At 43.3% G+C, this 20,481-nt stretch overlaps 1 long non-coding RNA gene across 1 annotated transcript in view; it reads left to right on the top strand.

The window, feature by feature from the left end:
• The first annotated feature begins 1,084 nt into the window (after positions 1 to 1,084).
• LOC137210484 (uncharacterized) overlaps positions 1,085 to 20,481 on the top strand; it is a 124,468-nt gene continuing 105,071 nt past the window's right edge. Inside the window, exon 1 of the long non-coding RNA XR_010936570.1 lies at positions 1,085 to 1,296. This is a non-coding gene — a long non-coding RNA (uncharacterized lncRNA). The remainder of the gene's footprint in view (positions 1,297 to 20,481) is intronic.

The raw sequence follows: 20,481 nt of genomic DNA, 5'->3' as shown, positions 1-20,481 counted from the left end.
GTCTTCTGTTACTGCTCATCACCGTCCCTGTTTTTCCCAATTTTCCCATTGGTTATGCAATTAATGTCCCACATTAAATTCCCACTGTGGAAAATAAATGAGTAATTTCTGTTTTATTGGTTAGATTCTGCTGATGGGTATAGCACAAGTTACAATAAATAGTCCAACCCAGTTCTTTCCCACATGTTCATTCTTTTCCATGTCCTCGAGCCCCCATCGGAATATAAACACACCCTTACCCCTGGTCACTGGCCCCTTCTGGCCTCTCTGATACATCCCTGGCACTCTCTCCTCAACTCTCCACTTTGCTTTAGGGCTTTTACACTGGCTGTTCTCTCTGGATGCTCCTCCCTCAGAAGTGTGCAGGGTTCACTCTCTTATCTCCTCCAATCCTCTGCTCAGGTATCACCTTCTCAGTGAGGCTGGCCTCAATCCTTACTTAAAGTGACACCCATGCATCTCCCCCCCTGCATTCCCCGCCCCCCTTATCCTGTTTCTTTTTTCCCCCCATAGCACTGATCATCTTTGAACATGCTATATAATTTTCTTGTTTATCTCATTTATTATCCATTGTCTCCTCTTTCTACATCAAGTTCCATGAAGTCAGAATCTCCCTTGTCTCTGGTCACTGATTTATCCCAAGTGCCTCGAACACAGCTGGCACATGCTGGGAAATATCTGCTGAATAAGTAGGTGACAATTTTATGCAGAATCTCAGTGTCCAAAGCAGAGAAAAGCTGAACCTCTCTGGCTGAAACAGAGGAAACGGGCTAAGACCCCAGGCTACTCATAGCCCACCTCTTTCTCTGCAACGTTCTCTTTAGGATAAAACAAACCCTGCAGTGTAAAACCCACAGCGGCAGGGGACTCTGAGAGCCCAGATTATTTGTTCATATGTACCTAGTTGGGCTTATAACTTGTGATCCATTTACTACAGTTTGTTTCACAAACACTTTCTTGAGTTTTAACAGGAGATATCCCCCAAGACAGTTTGGTGGGCAAATAAAAACATACAGACAAACAGATTTCTTTCCTGCAGTATTTCTCAGCGCCTTTTTTTTTTTTTTTTTTTGCAGTACGCGGGCCTCTCACTGTTGTGGCCTCTCCTGTTGCAGAGCACAGGCTCCAGACGCGCAGGCTCAGCGGCCATGGCTCACGGGCCCAGCCGCTCCGCGGCACATGGGATCTTCCCAGACCGGGCACGAACCCGTGTCCCCTGCATCGGCAGGCGGACTCTCAACCACTGCGCCACCAGGGAAGCCCATCTCAGCGCCTTTTAATACGCTCCTGAGTGTGGTGAGTTTCCAGGAGGGACTTAGAATATTTCCCCAAATTTTGTGACCACAGGACCCTCTCTCTATGGACTATCTGGTAAGAAATGCTTTGGGAAATGCAGATCTTCTGGCTGATCTCAGTCTCCAACCTGTTACTATGATAATTTGAATCATCATAAATATTTAATTCATAACACTTATCTCAATGGCTAATATAGTTAGTAACTCCACATTAATATCACACCTGTGAGCATAATTATTAACTATTAATTCTAGAACAATTAACTGTAGGTGAGCCTCAGTTCACGTTAAGTGCACTTCAGTCCTGAGAAGAGGTGAGGATGGTGTATGGATGGGTTTAGGACTCGGATGGGGTTCAGACAACCTGGACCGGCTCCTGGCTTTACTGCACGTGTGTGACTTGGGGCAAGTAACAAGACTCCTTGGCCCCAGTTTCTTCTTCCTTAACTGAGCTGTTTTGATTCAGTTGGGATGTTTAAGCTAATAAGGTCCCTCAGATGTGTGGCAATGAGGGAAGGAAGCTTGTGGTTCCCATCCCTATAGCCCCAGTAGCTCAGTTGGGATGTTTAAGCTAATAAGGTCCCTCAGATGTGTGGCAATGAGGGAAGGAAGCTTGTGGTTCCCATCCCTATAGCCCCAGCAGCTCTGCTGCCTTTAAGTGGCTGATGGCAGCTGACAGGCATTGTTCACTCAACATCTGCCGGGCACTGTCCTAATGCTCCCTGTCACAGTGCCCACAAAACCCAGTGGCAAACGCTCCAAATAAATCAGAGTAATGAGGTGGAGACTGACTGGGCTACTTTTCTATGAAGTCTCTAGCTTTACTGTCCTCTATTAGCAATACCCCTATACACACAGACACACCAAATGTGTTCACACGTGCGTGCAGGTGCGTGTGCGTGTGCCTGTGCCCTGGTGTGTCAGGGCTGAAGAACAATACATTACAAGAGCTTAAATGAGTGTCAGAGACCAGGCAGGCAAGCAGAAGTTTAGAGAAAGGAGAGGTGATCTCAAGGACGGTTGTCAGGTCAGCAGCTTGAAGGCGTCCTCAGCCAGAGGATTTCCATCTACAATGAGAAGCAGGTTCCCAAAGGTTGAGGGTGAGTCAACAGCTGAGAGGTAGGATGTCAGCTGGGTCTGACTGGTTGTTTAGAGTCAGACTGGAAAAGCGGCAAGAGCATGTCCTTCTCCAGACGCTGGCGGGAGTCGCTGAGAAATCAGATGCTGCTTCAGTGTCCTCGCACGCTCCGTCTGGTCCTTCCACAGCAATAATGGCTGAGCCCATCTCTCAGCAGAGGAGAAACTGAGCACTTGGACTGAAGCCATTCAATATGTCTGAGTCTTGGAACCTCTCTGAACCCTGTATCAAACACATCTAGAGATAAGAGCCCCAAAATATAGACTTGCACTCATCTGGAGATTATAAAGCATGCTTCCAAAACTATTAAATCTAAAGGTAATAGATGAAATGGCTTCAAATAGAGACTTGTCCAAATTCCCTTTTCAAAAACCTAGTGAGGTTCTGGCCGAGCAAGATGGTAACCGAGGATGGAGATAGGGTAATCTGTCTTCCCTGAGTTCCGGGACTTGAGGGGAGATTCTGAGCCAAAATCCCTAAAATGTGTCCTAAGTCAAAGCCAAGGACGTCAATTTCAGTGTCACAGGTACGTATAGGGTCACAAATCTGAACCCCACGCCAAATACGAGTGGGAAAAATAGTACAAACTACTCGAGGAGGATTCTTAGGTAAGACCTGGCCCTTCCACTAATTTCCCACATGACCTTTCGTATGTGGGACGCTGAGCTTTCCATAAAATGGGCTTCAGTTTGCCCAACTGTAAAGAGTTGGTACAAGACAAAATACGGTAGATGCGTAGCGTGGATTCCTACACTTGTCATCTTGTTGCAGAGACAGACATTGTCATTCAATCAGAGCACTCTTTTCACCAAGTCCAGTTGGTGCTTTCTCAATGCTGTGCTCCAAGGAACCACACCTGAGATGACCTGGGCATCCCTGAATTAGAAATACCCAAAATTCCTTCCAGTGCAAACAAGCTTCTTAATTCTGTGAAAAATAGGCTTCTTTGTGTTAGAGCACTTTGGTCACTGAGTTTTCCTTTCACTATATTAACGGCACCTTCATACGCTTCCTTCGACCTTATGATTGATGCCCCAAATGTCCTCACCATGAGCCATCTACCTTAAGGTATCTGCACCTGAAGGTCACCTGTAACCCGAAGCCCTCGATGCCCAGAGCAATCTTCCTGATGAAGCACACAGTGTGAAGACAGAGTCATAGGTGCTGACAGGCATCTTAATGACTAAACCTTGGGCACTTTTACAACCAAACACATTTTTAATTGGACTTCCTTGGAGACCGCCTCTTATGTGATGTCTTGAGGAATGTTCTTCCCTGGCATCCTTGTGTGAAGGGCACTTCACAACTTCCGGTGCTAATTATCCTCTGGAGAAAAGGGGAGAGACCCTGGCCAGCAGCTGGTTCCATAATCTAGGTCAACTCTCTGGAGTTGGTCTTTTGTTATTTCAACTTCCTCAAGCTCATTATCAGAAGGAACCTATAAACTCTTGATTAACTGGGCCCTAACCGAACAGAACACTGGATTTCCAGTAAATTTTCAGAGGCCCTCCTCTCTAAGAGCAAGAGGTAAATGAGAGCCATACAAGTCAATATGAAGGAACCCAGAACAACAAAAGACGCTAGGAAAAAAGCACGTTCGACTTTGTGGCGCGTGTTGTATTATCACGTCATTTTTTGTTTTGTTTGTTTTAGTAACTTAAAACATCAGCCATGTTTTTGCCCATGCCAAAAATGGGCAGGAGTTCAGGCCAGGCTTAGCAAAGATGGTTCATCTCTGTCTCACATGGTGTCGGCTGGGCAGCTTGATGGGCTAGAGCATCCAAGATGGCCTCACACACATGTCTGGGCCCTTGGTGCTGGCTATGAGCTGGGAGCCTTGCTTCATCTCTGCCGGGCATCTCTTTCTCACCAGATGGTCTCTCATCAATCAGGAATCCAGACCGAGCTTTTTACATGGAAGCCGGCTTCTAAGAATGCACATTACTTTTAGTTTGCATTTATACTCTCCAGGAAACAGCAGTCTGAGGACCACCAAGAAATTGTGGGCACCAACAATAGTGTTACATAGAAAGAATCTTTGGTTCTTACACCTACCGTTGGGATCTGATGACTCTCAACTCTCAGGCTTCTTCTGCCTCAGAGATTCAAAGTAACTAGGATGCTTAGACTGGGAAACCATTGCGTAACCTTCATTAATTTGCTTTCTTTGGTATATTTTTATTTTTTATTTATGTATATTTTTTTTGTCGCACCGTGCAGCATGCGGGATCTCAGTTTCCCGACCGGGGATCGAACCTGTGCCCCCTGCAATGAGAGCGCAGAGTCGTAGCCACTGGACTGCCAGGCAAATCCCACGTTTTTTTTGGTATATCTTTAGAGTAGAAGTCTCAGTGTTTCACTGCGAGATTTCTCCAAACTTCTCCTCACTACATAGCATTATGGAGTGTAAACCGTAAGTTTAAGGATGAAGCCCATCCTTCAAGTCCACTGGCCACATACTGTCTCTGAGTTTATCTCATTACCCACCTGGCTGCAGATTTCAACAGCTGTTCAGTTCCCCCTAAAGAATCCACTTATACCAAAGCACAAGTGAGCCATGTGGACTCACTGACAACTATGGAATGGAGAAAATTTACATAGCACAACCCTCAGCAAAATTAAGAGAATATATGTATCCCCTGTTAGATGTTTGTCTTTCCCAAATTCCCTTCTCTACAGGATCCCTGGGAGTTCTTTCCCTTTCCTATTTCCTCCCACTATACCCAGGTTCCCTGGATCCTCTCTCTTCTCTGCCGAAGGTTACCAGGTCCTCCAAATTCATCTTGCCTCTGTCATCCAGAACAATCAGAACAATGCAGCTCTTTCCTCCTAAATCCTTTACCTTTCTCAGTAAAACTTTTTTTTTTCTGTTTCGAGAGCTAAGCTCATAAAAACCACGGGTAGAAAAGTGAAGAACATTCTGACCCAAGTGTACCCACCTATCCCACCCTCAGTACCAACACCATCATCACGACCAACACAACAATGTGATGTGATAGTAGAAGCCAGTTCAGTGGGCCAGGTCTGTTAACTTATTCATTTACACAACAAACATTTTTTAAATAAATAAATTTATTTATTTATTTATTTATGGCTGCATTGGGTCTTCGTTGCTGTGCACAGGGGCTTCTCACTGCGGTGGCTTCTCTTGTTGCAGAGCATGGGATCTAGGCATGTGGACTTCAGTAGTTGTGGCACACAGTCTCAGTAGTTGTGGCACATGGGCTTTGTTGCTCCGCGGCATGTGGGATCTTCCCAGACCAGGGCTCGAACATGTATCCCCTGCATTGACAGGCGGATTCTTAACCGCTGTGCCACCAGGGAAGTCCCACAACAATTTTGAGAGCCCTACTGTGTTTCAGACACTGTGCTGGTCACACATACAAGAGTGAACAGCATATGTCTACATACATCTCACATTCTAGTGCAGGGAACAAGAAAATTTAAAAGCATACACATTTGGGACTTCCCTGGAGGTCCAGTGGTTAAGACACCAGGCTTCCACTGCAGGAGGCTCGGATTCGATCCCTGGTGAGGGAAGTAAAGATCCCACATGCTGTGTGGTGGGACCAAAATAAATAAAGCAACCATATTAGTAGAAGAACGCATGGATGGACTGAAGGGACAGGAAAGAAGCGGAGCATTGTGATAGGAAACACGAGAAACTTTCTTCATCGAGGTAGTTAAGAAGAGTCTCAGGAGGATGGGGCATTTGGGCTGAGATCAGAAGGGTGAAAAGGAGTATTCCTTCTCTTGCCAAACTCTTGCCGACATCCTATTACCTTCTTGCTCTCAATGGATAAATCCCAAGGAATGTTCAAAAATAGACATCAACCTGAAAGACTTTAGGCTGGAGAAGAACATGGCGTGTTCTAGGGAGAGCGGATTGGAAGGAGCGTGAGGGAGGTAGGCCAGAGTGAGGCTGGAGAGGCAGGCGGAGCCTCTGTGGGCTAGGTGTGCCTTCCAGGCTTCATGGGGAATTAGAACCACTGCAAGTGCTACAGAAATAAGGGAGTTATTATAGGAGTTAGACTTTCCATGCATGTAGGAGGTGCGGGGAAGTAGGTGTCTGGAACGGGGGAGTTGAAGGACCAGAGAAACAGTCTCTGAAGCACAGTCAATGTGGGGATGGCGGAGCCTGTGGGGAGCCCACAGTCATACGTACTTCAGCCCCCCCAAATGAGGTGGGTGCTCAGTGGTCTCTGGAAGCTGCTGTCTCGAGAGGGTAGTCAAATGTGTATAACTGCAACCACTGCAGAGTCACAGCCAAGTGCCTGGGTTGTGGGCAGCAGCTGAGAAGATGAGCTGGCTGCAGAGGAGAGCATGGGCAGGCGGGCGCCGCTGGCCTTCTCTGTGCCCGCTCATCGCCCTATGTGACCACGACATCCTCCTGAGAGTAATATCCCTGCTTTCCTTCCACCCCTGATTTCCTCTCTTGGCCAACTCTAAACCAGAACCACAGAACAAAGGGGATTCTGGGAAACACAGATCCCGACACCCCAGATGAGGGTTTGGATTTTATTCTCATGGAAAGGAAAGCCCACTCACCTTTACAACTCCAGAGCCTACCATGAAAAACATCGGTTCTTCTCTGCCGTTTACCTCTGCTTCTTCACTACCATATTCCTTCTATATTTCCTTATTACTAACACAGTTCCTAAGCCCCAAATCCTTCAAGTTTCCCTTTTTCTGGTAGAAAACTGGTATACCACACATTCTCCTCTTGAGCATTTAAGTCCCTCTCTGGAGTTAACAGATGCAAATCCATGTCCCACCCCTTCAGAGGCTCAGAGGCTGGGGTGGGGGGAGGTTGGAGAGGGAATATATTTTGTAGGCTTGAGTCAGGACACCCATGTACTACTCAGTAGATGGTAATCAGGGGAAAGTTACCTGTCTGAGCCATAATTCATCCACGTATAAAGGGGCATAGCCATCCCTACCTCACAGAATCTAGGGGGTTAAAATAGAAATGCATTATAAGTAGACAGCATATATGCAAACTGTCTTATTCCCAGCAAGTGCCCAGTGTAAGGAAGTTCACCTTTTCTTTTTCTCTGCTGTGCTTTCTGGAGTAACACTAACACCATGTTGGGGTTATTCACTGCCCCATTCGCACCACTTGTTCCTGCTTCTTTTTATTGCCCACCACCAAAACTGCAGCTGTTTTATGAGCTTCTAAGCAGGGTGAACCGACTCTTTCAGGTGTCAGGCATCCCCAGTACTGCAACCCTGTAGTCACCTTCCTCAACTTTAAACAGGCATCTTCATAATGGCACCTAACTCCTTCTAAGGACTGAATGAGATACTGTATGGAAAGGGCTTAGAACATAGCCTGGCCCATGGGAAGGACTCAAAGAATGGTAAATATTGTTATTATCACAGCCATTATTACCATGTGCATCCTTCCCTCAAAGGTCCCTGTGTTGTGGGTAGGAGGACCCAGCACAGTGCTGAACTCTACAGTGCCTCTCCCCTCACGTAATAAGTCAGGTCATGAGAAAAAAGCCAAATACCTTAGTCACTTTCTTTAGGAGAGCGCTATGCCCACGAGGGTATTCTTGAGAAGTCATAAAATGGACTTTGTTTTGTCTCCCTCTGATTTGAAACTCTGGTTGCCTAGGGCAGATGGGCAATTTCAAGCTCTATTAATGACTTTTCCCAGGAGCCCACTACGTCCTTATGTAAAAAGCTAAGAAATGTTAGCTGAAGAGACAGACACATCATCATCCCTTTCTAGGATTCTCCAACATGTTTATAATTATTTTCCCAAATGTATATGTCGTGTTTCCTTTTTTATTTATTAATTTTTATTGGAGTATGGTTGCTTTTATGTCATGTTTCAAAAATAACAATAATAATGCCCAATATTTAGGGAGCATTTACTATGTGTCTGACGCTATATTGAGTGCATTAGTTTCATTAGGTATTTTATCTTCATGCCGACCAATGAGGTAGAAGCTGTTATATCAGATTTATAGAGGATGAGACAGATGTGTATGGATGCATTGTTCTAACACTAGGTACTTGGTGGTGTGAATAATCCAGAACCCTTCCTGATATATACATACTACTTACAAATGGAAACGATGGGAGAAGTATAATAACTTAAAAAGCAAGACACATGCACATAGCTTACTTAGTATTCAAGCAAAGAAAATGACCAAGTGCCAGAAACAAGAAAGAATTGAAAGCCACTGTGATACCTGTAAAATCTCACACTGTGGCAAACCTGGTAGGTGGGGAATAGTATTAGACCTAGAAAAATGCCCACATGTTTATGGGCTTGGGTTTCAGTCTCATATAGGCATGGGAGTGTCAATTTAAAAGAATGCACAATGTGAGAGTTGCTTTTATTTGGGGCAAAATGAGGACTATAGCCCAGGAAACAGCATTTCAGATAGCTCTGAGGAACTGCTCCAAAGCAGTGGGGGGGAAGGTCAGTATGTATGTGATTTTGGTGAAGGGGGAGTACCTGCAGTCAAGCACATACTTTTGGCAGAAGGTTTCTGTTAGTCTCACGAGGGTTTCTCCTAGTCACGAGGAGCAGACGTCACCATGAAGGTGCTTTTTCTAGATACGAGGAGATGCAAGAATTGGGCTCATAAAACCAGCTCCTGAAAATATCTAACTATCTGAAGACCTGTTCTGCCAGTTTTTCTCAGAGCACAGAGGGTCTCGTTTCTGCTCTCCACCCTGAAGTCCCTCCAGGGGGTGTCGAAAGGCAGCAGCTGCAGCAGCACATGATTTAATCCTTACAGAGGCAGATGGCAAGAGCCAATTTGTAGTTGACAGGAGATAAGGCCTGGAGTCTGTGATAGGTGGAAAATTGGAACTGTGGCTGCATAAAGCTGGAACCATCACAAATTAATTCTTAGTGAAAATAGAAAGACTTGAACCACCAACCCTGAGAATTTACAAAGAAGCATCTCTCTACCCAGAGCTCTATAAAGGTAAAAAAAAAAAGAAGTCGTCTTTGGTGAAAAATAACCCTAAACTTTCATTACAGATGGGTTTGGAAACTGAACTATGTGACACAAAATAGTTCAAAAATCTCAAAACAACAGATTAATATAAAAAGTGATTCCTGGTTTGTGGTAAACCTGGAGCCCTTGACAGGGGCCAAAACAAGGGCTCAGAAACACAGATTCACTCCCAAAACACAGGAGCTTCCCACCAGACAGAAAATTAGCCTTCAGTGAAGATGAATTAACAATAAAAATGTACAAAATACACGGGGAAGTGACTCACCACAAGGGAGTTTTAATAATCACAGTCATCAGGGAGACCAACTCCCAAGAATTTAAGGCAAAAGAACAGTGCAAAACAACTGCAAAATAAGAATTTTTAAAAGCAAATAGAAGTAAATAGAAGAATAGTAACCACAAGAAAACAATAAGATATTATTAGAAAAGGCCAGATTGCTTTGAAAGAGACATTAAAGATAAAGAGGAAGACATTAAAAATTGGGTTCCCAATATTCAGAATCCAATGAATAAATTAAATATCAGATTAGACACAGCTGAAGAGATGATTAGTTAACTGGAAGAACAATCCAAAGAATGCATCTCAGGGAATCCAGAGACAAAACATATGAGGGAAGCATAAGGAGACCTATGGCGTAGAATGAGAAAATTCTATCATTTAAGTAGAATATAGAGAGAATGAGGGAGAAGCAATGTTTAAAAATATAATTATGAACTTTCCAGAGTGGATAAGATATAAATTCTTGGAACGTAAGTTCTGAGAAAGAAGGGGTAGATAACTTTCTCAAGGCCACATAACCAATAGGCAGTGGAGTCAGGTTCATACTGACTCAATCTGCATGAGCTCTTCATTTTAACTAGCACCCCCAGGCTGCAAACAAGTCTTTGGTATTCTCCTTGAGGGCTCAAATCATGACTAACTCATGGGACCCTTGTGGTTGTAACAAACCTCAAACTGTATCTGGTCCAAAACAATGATAATTATGAAGGTGTCAACCCAGCATTTCCTAAAATGTGTTTCAGAAAACATTTGTCCCATAGTGAAGGGTAGGGGTGAGGAGGGTTCTCTGGTCAAATGTTTGGAAAACACCATACATGCAATATCTCTTTGTGGAGGCATAGCAAATATCAGTGTATTAAACTTTCTGGTGAGTCTGATATAAAGACTTCTGTTTCATTCCAGAGCAAATTTCTCCCCAAATACCAACAACTATTGACCTTCAGAAGTCTCTTTTTTTTTTTTTTGTTACAATTCTGTATAATATTGGAAACAAATAATTATTCAACTTTGTTTGAATACTTCCATTGTTATGGAATTCACTATCAACCAAGGCAGTCCTCTCTACTTTTAGACAGCTTTTATGGACAGAAAATTATTTTTTATATTGAAAGGAAATGTTTCATCTTCTACCCGTTGGCATTAACTATGCCCCATAAGATTATAAAGAAAATGTCCTGACCTTGTTAACGTCTGCTGCAGTAACAAATGACTTCTAGATTTCAGGGGTTTACAACAACAAAGATTGTTTTCTTGCTCATGTACTTATCAGCTCCGGGTGAGCTGAGTCTCTGCTCTTTGATCTTACTTATTTCAGGGCTAAAGGAGCATTCTCCATCTTGGTTAGGGCCAAGGAGAAATTGTGATGGAGGTTCCTAAAGCTTAGCTGTGGCAGTCACCACTTTCAAGTTTAACTGGTCAAAGCAAGTCATATGACCCAGCCAGTTCTCAAAGATGAGCAGATATGATCCTGACGTGGAGAGGGTAGCCAATATTTTGGAACTATAATACAATCAACTATCTAGTCAAATCTGTCATTCAGAAAATGTGAAGATAGCTACTGACTAGGTTCTGATACCAATTCCAATGTTCGGGGTTGGGGGGATCCCCACCCCAACAAGCAATTCTCCTGATACGAGTGGGTGTTCTGTAATTCAACTCAATTTTGACACTATCTACCAGGAGATAGCATCAGATTCCACAGGTTAAGTGTTTATTTAGTTCCACAAGGCTGACACCCCCTTGCCCAACTTCAGACCCCAGTCGCAAATCCCGGTTGTTACCTGTGCCTCTGACACACTGGCTATAAATCAGAGTTTCCCATCTAGACCCACTCTTTGTGTTCAATTAATTTGTTAAAGCAACTCACAAAACTCAGAGAAACATTCTACTTACTAGATTAAGGGTTTATTATAAAAGGATGTAACTCAAGAACAGCCAGATGGAAAAGATGCACACACAGGGCAAGGTTAACAGGAAAGGGCATGGAACTTCCATGCCTTCTCCAGGTGTGACATTCTCCCCAAATCTCCCTGTGTTTACCAACCCTGAAGCTCTCTGAACCCAGTCCTTTTGGGTGTTTATGGAGGCTTCATTACACAGACATGATTGATTAAATCATTGGCTGTTGGTGATTGGTTCAGCCTCCATCCCTTCTCCCGTCCCCAAGGTTGGGTGGGGGTGGGCATGAGGGGGGAACTGAAAGTTCCAAACCTCTAATCAAGAGGTTGGCTCCCCTAGCAACCAGCCCCCCCATCCAGCTTACCTAAGGGCTTTCCACAAGTCATCTCATTCACATAACAAAAGATACCTTTATCATTCTAACCACAGGAAATTCCAAAGATTTTAGTAGCTGTGTGCCAGTAAAGGGGATGATGACCAAAAACATATTTCTTATTAGAAATCAAATATCACAGCTACCATGTGCTCCTGGCGTTCCCCAGCTTCTCCGATTTCCAGTTCCTTTTCTGTTCTTTTATGACATGGTTTTGAGTATCTTGGGATCTCCCTTCCCTGAATATATTCCAGGTAATATTAATATTAATAATAATGATGACTGGTGAATATAAACCTGTGGCTGTGCTCCACTCTTTACTGGCATCATCTCTTTTAACCCTCACAACAGCCCTGGGGACAGGTGTTATTATACTCATTTACAAATTGTACAGATGGGGAAACCGAGGCTCGGAGAGCTTGATTCACTTAACCAATTTAGAGCTGGTATATGGCAGAGACTGTCTGACTCTAAAGCTCAGCCCTTAATCTCTACTGTACACACTGCATCCCTGTGTCGTTCTGTTCCCTAAATATGTATGAGAAGCTGAGAAAGAGATGACACCTTTCTAGTCTCAAGAACATATGCCATGGGGCACAAATGTCCAAAAGTGAGATAGAAATTCTATGATTCAACATTTGAAGCAAGAATAAGAATATGTTGGCACATCTTTCAGAAGCACGGTGTCCTCCAAGCACCTGGAGGTCCATTTGCACATTTAATGTACGTTAAAAACCATCTGTGCGTACTTGGTGCAATGATCAACAGAGTAATTTATGGACATGATCTGGATCACAGATGGAAAAAGTATTTTACTTTCCCTATGAACTCCGATTTTTTATAAATGACCACCTTGAGGGTTGTGTTGAGAAGGATCCTGAGGGGTTCTTAAGAAAGTGTGGCATAATCAATAAGCAATGTCTGCTAAAAGAAAATAAGAAGGAAGCGGTGCTAGGCTTAGCAAGCATTTGTCATCCTTATACTAGAAAATACCACCCATTTGATTCAGGGAATAAAGCCTCTCAGAAAAATACTGAACTAATATTTAATTTCATAAAAAGGAAGGAGAAAACTAACAGCACCTGCCATTCAGCAAATACTTTATTTCACTTACTCCATACAACACAAGACAGATGGGTATTATGTCCCCATTTTATAGTCAAGAAGATGAAGTCTTGGAGACGCCGATTAACTCCTCCCAAGACCCACAGCTAGTCAATGGTAGAAACAGGATCCAGCTTTAGGTCTGATGGATTCTTGATGCTAGACCACAGCATGCCACCTCTAACATGCTCTGAGCCACATAAATTGTCCTGCTAGCTGAACTACCTCTTTTGCCATGATATGGCCCAATTCCAGGACGTCCAACACTTTTCTATTCCTGCCTTTCCTCCTTCTCACTGGCTGAAGACTCATTCCTCTCGGAACACAAATGGCTACAAGGCAGGACACTTTGTGTTGGACCAGATCGTGCCTCCTAAAGGTGGCAGGTTTGCATCACGACTTTACATAAACGCTCTGAGCACCGAGAGCAGGAGGCAGGCAGGAGTGTGGCTCTGCCATGAGACAAATATAGAGCTGCTGTCCTTAAACCTCGAACAAGAGACTAACCCTCAGGGGAGACGCCATGCAATAAATAATTTTTGCCATGACACATTCCTTCCCTTTGCATAAATTTAACACCCCGCTCTCTGTACAATATGTGATCTTCCTGCTAACTCCCCATAGACAGAAATAGCTCTGGTAAGATGTGATAAAATACAAGTGGCAGAAGGGAAGGGAGACACGACACATAGGAGAACTTGACTTTAGTGCCGGCTTTTCTATGATGGATATTATTTTTTGCATTCTTCACAATGAACAATGTACAGAGGACACCCACAGTGGGGCGGATCACCAGTCCATGGGACCCCAAAGCATGAAATGCGTGTATTTTGGGACTCTGAGATGCTGGTTCCCTGTTTCTTCTGCCAAGTAGTATCTGGCTGCCAGTCTCTGCCTTCCTTCTTTTCCCCACAGCAATGGCCATGGACCACTTCCCTCACCGTAAACATGCAGTCCAGGCACCAGCCTCAAGAGCCAATCCTGCCTCCGGTGGAAGAGTTCTATGCAGGTCTAGCAAAACTCGTATATTCAGCTAGTATACCTCTGGATTTTGGGCTCAGTTTAGATTGCTGTGCAACTTTGAAGGGACGATGCAAATACGTATGTATGGGGTCCTTCTTTCTGGAGATCAAACCGCTAACACAAAAAAGTCTGCCTTAGAGGTTTCAAACCTACCTAAACAAAATTTCCCATAATTTATATCCTCCAAAGAGGGACTTTGGCACCTTGAAAATCTTTCACTGTTGAGTAGTACCCTGTGTTCCCTTTGATCCAGATAGCCTGCATAATCTTGGTAGTCCCATCTCTAGGGAAGAAGCACACTGTTTGAGAAGAATCCCTTGTTCCTGCACACAGAGGCACCCTGATTAGGTAAGAGCATCTGTTCTATATGCCGTAATTACCAACATCCTGGTAATAGCACCTTTCCTCTCACATTGCCCTTCTCCTTTCCCATGTCATTCTGGTTGGGAATGTCAATCAAAGTAACCCATCCTTCTCCAACTCCAAGCTTCAGTGTGACCATGTGATCTATTTATTCCATCCCCTGGAAACCAGATGAGGAGAGCTCCGAGGAATGGGCACATGACTAAAGTAAGAGTAACCAAATCACAGGTATGAATTGGCCAGAAGTTTTTCAGTTTCAGGTGACAAACTTGCCAACCCAAACTTGGGTAGACAGAAAATAGAATATATGGGCCTATGCAGTAACCTGAAAACGAAGAGTAGATGCACTTCAGAAACAGTTAAATCGAGGGTTGCAAATCATGTCATCAGATAAGTTCTCTTTCCATTGACTCTTTGCTTTCCTTCACCCCCATGTCCAGGTCTCTGCATTTCTCTGCACTGGATTCACCATCAGGCACTCTCTCTTGATGTATGGCAAAAGTGCCACTAGCAGTTCCAGGCTTAGGTTCTATAATGTCAGCTATCTAGAGGAAGTAGGGCATTTCTTTCCCAATTGATGCAGTCCCAGGACTGACTCTCATTTGCCCAGCTGGTGTCTAATGGGTCTATTCCTAAGCCCAATCAAATGGTTAAGCTTTTTTTAGGTGGAGTTCTATCATATGCAACTGGAAGAGAAGGACCAATACCAAGGCTCCTTTCTGATGAGCTGTGGACTTAGACCTTGGTATATCAAGAACCCAGAGGAAGGAGATAAGGTTACCAGAAAACACATCAAGACATAAACAGCGGAATTCGGAGAGATAATAAACAAGACAGAATTCAACCCTACCTCACTTTTCTCATCTCTCTGGACAAAGGCACCAGCTGCCTAATATGTGAGAATTTCTGTCAAATGTTGCACCTGCCTGGTGTGGTGCATGCGTCTCTATGGCGACCAAAGGGCGTTAAAACATTTTGTAGAAGTTTACTCCTGATGAGCTTGGTAGCATATTGCCTCCTAACACAATGCTGGTTGGCATCAAAGGTCAAAAGAATCTCCTGGCTACTGCTGTTATTACCTCAGTTATCCACGAAAAGCCGTAAATATTGAGCGGTAACAGTAATAACTGAGCCCTGCTGCTTTCCTGTGACCTGGGTCCCCATATGCTCATCACATCAATTCCAATTCATGCTCATCACTCAAATCACTGTCTGGGTCTAGGTCTTATGTGCCAGTTATAGTTTTGGCTGCGGGCCTGGTATATCAGTCCCTCTAGGACTTTGTTTCCCTAGAAATGGAAGCTGTGTCCTTGAACCCCTAGCCCGTACTGAGGGGCTGCTGTGTGCTGGCATTGCTGCAGGGTGATCATAGGCTGCTACACAGGTGTGAGTCGAGCCCCAGACTCTGTTACTAAGCTGCCTGCTTGGCATCTCCACTGATGGCGCCTCTCTAGCTCAACGTGCCCAGAAGTGATTGCACTAAGTCTCTTCTCCTCAATCTGCTCTTCTGCTAATGCTCTCAGCTTCAGTAGATGGTATCACCGTCTTTCCATCTGCCCAACTCAGAAATGCAGAGATCATCCCTGACTCTTTGCTTTCATTTACCCCCATGTACAGTCAGTCACCCCATCCTATTGATCCTATTCCCAGTAATTTGTCAGGACCATCTCCTGTCTCCATCCCCACATCTAGCACCTTGGCCCAAGTCACCAGCATCTTTCACCCCGACTGTGGGCCTATCTGTTTCCATTCTTGCCCTCTAGTCCATTTTTCACATAGCAGCCGGAATAACCATTTCAAACCACAAGTTAAGTTGTCTCAATCCCACACATAGTGTCCTCCAATTGCTCTTCTTTGTCTCAGCCCCTATCCATCCTCTAGGTCTTAGACTACATGCAACTTCCCTGGGTCAGTTTTCCCTGACCACTTTCATAGCATCCTATATGTAATCGTCATAATGTCTATCAGAATTACCATGCATCGATTATTTGTGTTACTATTTATTGAATATCTATCCTCCCAGGTGAATTAATTTCTACAGAACGTGAGTGCTATATCTAGTTTTCTCCCCGTTTCCCCAGAACCTAGTTCCCCACATAGTTAATGCTCAATAAATATTTAATAAATAAATTTATGAATGAATAACATAGCACACTCAAACAGTATCTAAGGAGAGCCTAAATAGTCATCATTCTGGAAGGTTGCAAAGAGAAATCTCTGTTTTGGAGGTTGGACTATATAATTCTTCAGACTCCTTCCAAGTAACCCTTTTTAATTCTTTCTAAGAGTCTCATCATCCTAATGCTAAACACTAGTCATCACTCAACATCACAGCCACAAACATAGAAAATACAAGAGGTAATCTCAGCATTTACTAAATTAACCTATCATAGAAGATAGGTTAATAACAACCATTAGTTGTTATATCGTGTCATTAAGTCATCTTATTTCCATTCTATTTTCAAGCCCTTTCTTCTGAATATGGGAGAGGGAATAACATTTATCACCATCTAAAAAAAAATAATTTAAACCTACCAACCCAATATATTAAGGGATTGTCTTAGGCCTTACCAAAGAATTCACCAAAGTGGTTCCTTGAAACAACAAGCTCTCTGAGGGCATATTAAATTGGATTTGGTTTACAAAAATCTGATTTGCACACAACCATTCAGGAACATATTGATTGATGAAAGCGAGGTACACCGGGACATAACTACCTTTAATCTTTTATAACAAAGGCAGCAATTAGAATTGCTTTTGCTAAGCAAGTTTTGAAACAGAGGGCTCGATCTCTTTGCTAGCACCCGCCAACCCAGAAGACTCCCTCTCTCCCCACACGCTTTTCTCCTAATTCAATGAGGTAAACCTTTTGGATTCTCTGTAGAATGCAGTCTCTGACAGGATCCCACTCCTATCTTAGAGATACTGAAAAGGCTGTGTTAGGGGCTTAATTTCATTTCCATTCCTCTTTGTTAATATAGTCCCTTCTCATTCTCACTTCTCGGGCGCATTTTTAGAGAGGGATCGATTTGCTGGTTATTAAAAAATGGTCAATTCCTATGGTATTAGATGGCCTTGTATTCCCCAACCACAGTGTCATCTTCATCCCCTGAAAAAGTTGGCCCTTTGTGTGCCTGTCTGTTTGTTTGCTTTATTTAGCTCGTGGTGCGAAGGGCCTAATAAGGAATCCTGACGATAGTTTGCTCCATCTCCAGATTGAATTTCTTTATAGATCAGCCTCAGTAATTCATTTCCCAACTGGTTTTGATCAATACAGCTTGACTCAGCTTAGGGTTGGAGAAACTAACAAAAACGTACTGACTGGTACTGCTTGGGTGTCTCAGAGCACCTTCTTCATAAAGGCTCTCTTTGATGGTGACCTGTCAAACTGATCCACGGCCTCTTAGTGAAGTCAGGGCCTGAGCTCTACCCAGGCCCCAAAGCTGTCATGACCTTGTTTTGTTTGATTCTGTGAAGCCAGAGGCCAGAGGCTTTTGCAGAAACAGCATGGTGTGAGGGAAAGATGAGGAATGGTGTATCAGGTCGCCCTCAGAACTTGCTGTTGAGCTTCAGGGAGTGGCTGGACCATTCTGAGATTCCATTTCAGCGTCTACAGAATAAGGTAGCTGGACCTATGCGTATGTGAGATCTCATTGAGCTCTGAAGTGCTAAGACTCTGAATGGAGATAGAAAGACCGGCTGTATCCCTATCCTCCAGCCCACTTTTCAAGTGCACGTTGCAATGACCCGTCATTTGGATAAAGAGATGGAAAACCATTGTTTCTAAATAATGGAAAAAATACTTGCCCTCTGCCACAGGGATTCCAAACCCAGCTCTCATATTTTCTAGCTATGTGGCCTTTGCTAAATCATGTTATCTCTTTCATGCTCTGTTTCTTTATCAGTAAAATGGAGACATGTAATAATGCCCTTTGTCCATTCGGGGGATGCTGTGGGGATCAAACGGGGTCACAGGTGCAAGAAGCACTTTGGAAAGTAAAGCAGGATGTAGAAAAGGAACTGTTAATCAGGTGGCCAGTGCGTTGCCAGAGAACGGAGGCTTGAACATCACCCTGGAGCTTCATAAATCCGGCTTCCTCCTGCTGCCTCCTCTCCCAGCTGCCCCACTGCAGTTGTAGTTCACACTGGGACAGAAATCATGGCTTGTTTACAAGTTATTCACGTGCAGAGACTCATTAGTGTGGGCAATGACACCATCCTTGGGGAGTGCCGCAGAGATTCAGCCAAGTCAGCCCAGCCAGCCTGCTCACCCTACCAGGGCAAGAGTCCTAACACCCACTGGTCCACCAGCCATTCAGCCATCAGTGGTCTCCCTAACAAACTGGGAACACAAGGCTCATGGATGCTCCAGATATGGGATCAACAGTGAGGACGGGCTGACCCCATACATTTTTAGATCAATGATGGCATTCGTAAACTATTCAGTGATGTTCTAACACAAGGCATGTTTATGATTTTTACCTAAGATCCTACTGATTCTTTTTTTTAAAATAGAAACCCTAGGGCCTAGAAATAGAATTAATTTTAGTTTCTATTTCTTTTAAATATCTATAATGTCCTGGATCCTTACTCTGAGCCAGGTTTTGTACTGATATTACATAAATGATTGAATTTATTCTTAACAACATCTCTGTGAGGTAGGTATTCACTTAGTAACATTTCTTGAATGAATGAATGAATACAGTTAACTAATGAACATATGTTGAGTGCTTTCTACATGAAACGTACTGTGTGGGTCATTGGAGGTTCAGAATAAGTAAAATAAACAGTGTAGTAGCTGTTATCATGGTCTAAGTATTATGGTCTTCATTTGTAAATAAACAAACTTAAACACAGAAGATGAATTAACTTGCTCAATGTCACACAGCAACACAGTAAGTCTGGCTCTGGTCACAATGGAGGAACTAGTACAACTTACCTTCCTACTTCAAACAGTGATAAAAACTTAAAAAATATATAAAGCAATTGTTTTCAGGCCTTGGACATCAAGGAGCATAGGACTGTGATACTTAAGAAAAGAAAATCACACAGAATAAACCTCAAGTTTGGTCTGGCTCTCTGCTTTAAGACACTTTTCCAACTTCAGCACAGACAGGTGAGATCTTCAAGGAGGGCAGGTTGAGACATATGTTTGGGGCTTCCCACTGCAATGTGCACAAGGCGAGACTCCACAGAGTCTAGCAGAGAGCAGCTGCTATGGGCTGAAATTGCAGAGATCATGGAAAACTGGTAGATATGGGAGTTTAAAACCAGCCAGAGGAGAGAGCTCACTGAGCACCTCAAGGATTTAGTTGAGACTTCATAAAGGCCAAGATTTAGGAGTAAGGACTAACTCCTAGACTCAGGATCAATCCCTAGGATATAGACAAAATGAGAACAAACCAGCCCTTAACAAAGTAAAAAACTTTCCAAGCCTGGAAAGTTGACAGGATCTACCAATAATTTAATACCTCCCCAAGCAGAATGTAATACTCTTTAAAAGAAGACAATATGATCCAGATTTCCTACAATGTATCTTTCTAAATGTTCACCATATATTCAAAAATTGTTAAATATACAAAGTAGGGAAACGACCCATAATTTATAGAAAAATAAGTCAGTAGATGATGCAGTCACTGGAATTAGCAAATAAGGACTTTAAAACAGCTATTATAAAAATATTCAAGGATATAAAGGAAAAGATGGCCATAATGATTAAAAATAGAGGAATGATTTTGATTCGAAAACTGAACATTATAATACCTAAATAAAATTTATTTAATGACAATATATTAGAGATGGCAGAAGAAAGAATCAATAAACTTGAGATAGATCAATAGAAGTGTTACAATCTGAAGAATACTGGGGGAAAACTTGAAAAAAGGAAAAGTGCCTCAGTGGCATGTGGGGTAATATCAAGTGTCTAGAATATGTGTGATTGGAGTTCCCAAAGGAGAGTCTAGAGAGAATATGGCAGAAAAAATATTTCAAGGAATAATGGCCAAAATGTCTCAAATTTGATG

This window comes from Pseudorca crassidens, chromosome 17, assembly GCF_039906515.1.
Source record: "Pseudorca crassidens isolate mPseCra1 chromosome 17, mPseCra1.hap1, whole genome shotgun sequence".
Lineage (NCBI taxonomy): Eukaryota > Metazoa > Chordata > Mammalia > Artiodactyla > Delphinidae > Pseudorca > Pseudorca crassidens.
The sequence above is the reverse complement of the archived record's forward strand: the minus strand, read 5'-3'. Positions and strand labels throughout refer to the sequence as shown.